At 34.0% G+C, this 4,316-nt stretch overlaps 1 long non-coding RNA gene across 1 annotated transcript; it reads right to left on the bottom strand.

The window, feature by feature from the left end:
• Window positions 1-206: 206 nt before the first annotated feature.
• On the bottom strand, window positions 207-4,103 carry LOC108748529. The gene is made up of 4 exons (XR_001939305.1): window positions 4,007-4,103; window positions 3,516-3,620; window positions 326-605; window positions 207-241 (listed from the first exon to the last, which is right to left on the bottom strand). It is a non-coding gene; the product is annotated as an uncharacterized LOC108748529 (long non-coding RNA).
• Between the last annotated feature and the right edge of the window lie 213 nt (window positions 4,104-4,316).

Here is a 4,316-nt window from a genome sequence, read left to right as displayed (position 1 = left end):
ATAGCGTTGATAGCATCTCCCCGAACGTACCTGCTCTTCTTCGATATAAATAATTTTTTATTCCAAGGTAATCTTCTTTTTCTTTGAAATTATACTGTACGGTATAAAATAAAATTATGTTATCTGAGAGTATGTTTAAAAAGTGGCTTGATAAAAATAGCGTAATTTATTAATATCTGTATTTTAATGTATAAAAATCATAAAAATGGCGGGAACGGAACAGACAGGAAACCACAGGAAACTGAAATGGCAAAAAACAATTCACTACTTTCATTACTACTAGCGTTCATGAAACTCATAAACGCTAAAGCTACTCATGTACTACCTCAGAGGCAAGAGCGTTGGTAATGCAAGTTATGGCGGCAAACACTATCGACAATGACGTCACGGATGGCGTTCGTAGCGTTGGTAGGGAGCTTTCCGAACAACATTAGCGTTCGATAACGTTAGTAGCGAACTCCCCAAACGTACCCATAGAAGTCTGTGTTAAGATCATGGACGTACGAATATCTGAACGAAACGTAAAGCTAGCTTACGAGTGAGAGGACCAAAATCCCCGCGGTGGAGGGGGGGGGGGCCATCCTGTCTGGCGACATTTTAGCGCTCTATTTGAAAATTGATATATGTATTATAATATTATTTGTATTCCCAGTGCATAAAAATAGGATTTTGTGTGAGACAAAGTTAATTCAACGGTTGTGTGCAATTAAAAATAAATTTCTGTTTATATTAAAAGAAGTAATAAATATATATACCCATTACTTCTTTTAACACACACACATAAACCGAAAATTATTTTCAATTACACACAGCCGTTAAATATTTACAAATCAAGTAATTAAAAAAGAGGCTATAAGCCAAGTTATTTTAATGCTAAACCAGAAATAATATAAATCTAAATTTTATATTGGGTGTGTGAATATGACTCCCTTTCCAATAGGTTCGCTAGTGTCACTGCTTACGCGTGTACATTAAAATGTCAACACTTGTATTCGATAGTACTTTGTGTCAGCTGTCAAACACAGTGTGTGACATACGGTTGAAACGTAAACAACAAGTATTTTTATCGCATTGAAAATGTCGGGTTTTATTCCAAATAAACATCATTTGCGGGAAGTTTTTTATTGCAAGGAAAAGTGCAGCGGAAACTTATCATTTGCTTGTGGATATTTACGGTGAGCATGCTTCATCAAATACAACTTGCAAAGAATGGTTTCGACGGTTTAAAAACGATGATTTTGACATTGAGGAAAGAACATGGAAAACCACCCAAAAAATTTGGAGACGCTGAATTGGAAGAATCATTGGCTGAAGATTGTCAAACACAATCAGAATTGGCAGCAACATTAAATGTCGATCGATCAACTGTTGCAAAACGTTTGCGAGCAATAGGAATGATTCAAAAAGCTAGTAACTGGGTTCCACATGAATTAAAAGACAGAGACATCGAACGTCGAAAAACCATTTGTGAAATGTTGCTTCAAAGACAAGAAAGAAAAGGTTTTTTGCATCGAATAATTACTGGAGATGAAAAATGGATATATTATGAGAATCCAAAACGCAAAAAAGCCTGGGTGAAGTGAGACGAAGCCGGCCCATTACAGCCAAAGAAAAATATTCATTGTACCAAGGTTATGTTCTGTATTTGGAATCAGAAGGTGTTGTGCACTATGAGTTGCTGAAACCGTCTGATACTATCACTAGCGATGTTTACCAACGACAACTAATGCGTTTGAAGGTAGCTATAGAAGAAAAACGACCAGAATGGGTGAATAGGCATAGCAAATTAATTTTTCAACATGACAACGCCAGACCGCATACTGCAAAAGTCGTGAAAACATATTTAAATGGATAGGACTGGGAAGTGGTATCCCACCCGCTATATTCGCCAGACATAGCTCCTTCAGATTACTACTTATTCCGGACGATGCAGTCAGATCTTACAGGAGAGCGATTTACTTCTTACGAAAGCATCAAAATTTGGCTTGATAATTGGATTGCCTCAAAAGACCAGGACTTGTTCATGCAAGGAATCCGTAAATTGCTTGAAAGATGAGCGAAGGTTGTAGCTGCAGATGGAGCATACTTTGAATAAATAATTATTTCATTTTCTAAATAAGCAAATGTATTTTATTTTCACAAAAAAGGGCGGAGTCATATTCACACACCCAATATAATTAAATAAAATCATAATTAACGTTACAAAGAACCGGTAATTGCAAGTAGTAACAGTTAAGCATAAAATCCTAATAAAATCCAAAATTATATTAAATATTATTAATACAAAATATATAATACTACCTCGAATTTTATATTAATAATATTTTATTGCATATACTGTGCTATTATTCCTTTTCATGCGCAACAAATACAGTAGAAGCAATTATGAAAAATTTGCTGTGTTATATTGTAAATTTACCATATTGTAAAGTGTACACAGTAGAGCTATGATAAGACAGGCTCTTAAATTTGAATTTCTGTTGAGCTCCTAATACGTCCGCCATATTCCTAAGTGTACAAACCGACACGTATGCACTAAAAATTGCAGACCACAAAAAAATTCACTGTCACTACTGGGTATGATTAGGGTGATATTTCATTCGTGCGTTTTTGTCGTATAACAAATTTTTCGAGCTTGTTGATTGACTATGGGATAGAGAGATCTGACGATCTCTCTATTCTGTACATATTTGTCGTACGACAAAAATGCACAAATGAAATAGCACCTTTATACTGTGTCCATTCGGTAAATTTAGATCATGTGACCAGCAGATAAAAAAGCAGAGGATATGCGCTATCTACTGCATAAACGAATGCACCCAATATCTCTTTAGTTTCACCGGAAGCCAATTTCGTAAATATTCTGAGATACGAGATGGTAGCTCTGACACTTTTACTTGAGCACAGCTGTGAAGTTTGTAATTTATAGTCACGGATGATATTATTGGAATTAAGAATGCTCACACATTAGATTCCATTACACAGCAGTTATGTGCTACGATGGTTGCACATAGCTTTTTGCATGTAAACAGTGCGTACAATCCACATTGTATTTTATCGCTGCAGCTTTGCTTGGTAGTTACATGGCCTTCAATTTTCTTACTACTATCATATCTGACTATTATCATATCTGAAAATATTTTTTTCTCTGGATTCTGTTCTCTACCAACCTTTTTTTCCATTACTTTGCATAGCACATTAGGTAACATGTAACCTGCTAAATATAATCATAAATTACAAACTATACAGCTGTGCTCAGGTAAAAGTGTCAGAGCCAGTATCTCGAATCTCAGAATATTTACAAAACTGACTTCCGATGAAGGAGATATTACAATCATTTTTGTTCAAGCAGATGCTACTTTTCTCAAAAAGCCTCCTCATCAAACGCTCACTCTCTCCTTAAATTTTCTAATTGCTGATTAACTATGGCTGTAACGGTTGCTACTCTCTTCTCTAACAGCTATCTTTCAGCTTTTCTACAATTATTTTTCTACATAATATATGAGAGAATTTACGTTATCTGCAGTGATCAGTCCTTGTACTAGTATTCTGAGCGTTCTTATTGAAAACAATCGCTCTAATTTGCTTGATGAAGATATCTTGCAACAGTTTATTGTAAGCTAGGAATTTTTAACAAAGAGAATTATAACTGAGTAGCTTATTTGTACTTCTAAAATATCATTTCTTAACCTTCCCTGAAAAATTTCGCTGAAGTTATTTCACATTTTGGAAAATTTTTCAGCAAAATTTCAGCATTTTAGAAAATTTTCAGTTTAATTTTTCAGTGATTTTTAAATTTCATTTTTTATCAAAATTTCAGAGAAATTTCAACAAAAATTTCAGAAAAATTTCCATTCAAACAATTTTTTAATATGTTAGCTAAAAATTCACTTTCAGTGAAATGTTAGTACATTTTCAGCACAATTCCGTTGAAATGTTTCAAAACGTAGAATAATTTCAGCAAAATCGTTTTACCAGAGTTATTATAAATATTTTGATTCTTTACCTCATGATTCTTACCTCACACTTTCTTAAAAAAATATATTTTCTAAATTTTTGATCGATTACATTTGATTACATTTTGTAACCTCACCACGTTTTTATTTTATTCTCACACTTCCCGCTCAGTCACGAACAGTCACGAAGAACTGAATTTGATGATTAGCCACTAGCACTGAAATTTGAGTTTGGAGATTCAAGATTGAAATCCGAGTTTAGACATTGGAGACCAGGGTATCAATCATGAAACTTTAACCCTAGGATGGAAAGTAAAGAGTGAAAATTTTCTCCATTAATTTCAATGGCCAAAATTTTTA

The sequence above is a fragment of the Trachymyrmex septentrionalis genome, unplaced genomic scaffold (genome assembly GCF_001594115.1).
Source record: "Trachymyrmex septentrionalis isolate Tsep2-gDNA-1 unplaced genomic scaffold, Tsep1.0 scaffold109, whole genome shotgun sequence".
Classification (NCBI taxonomy): Eukaryota; Metazoa; Arthropoda; class Insecta; order Hymenoptera; family Formicidae; genus Trachymyrmex; species Trachymyrmex septentrionalis.
Note: the sequence above shows the minus strand (reverse complement) of the source record. Positions and strands in the feature narration are given on the sequence as shown.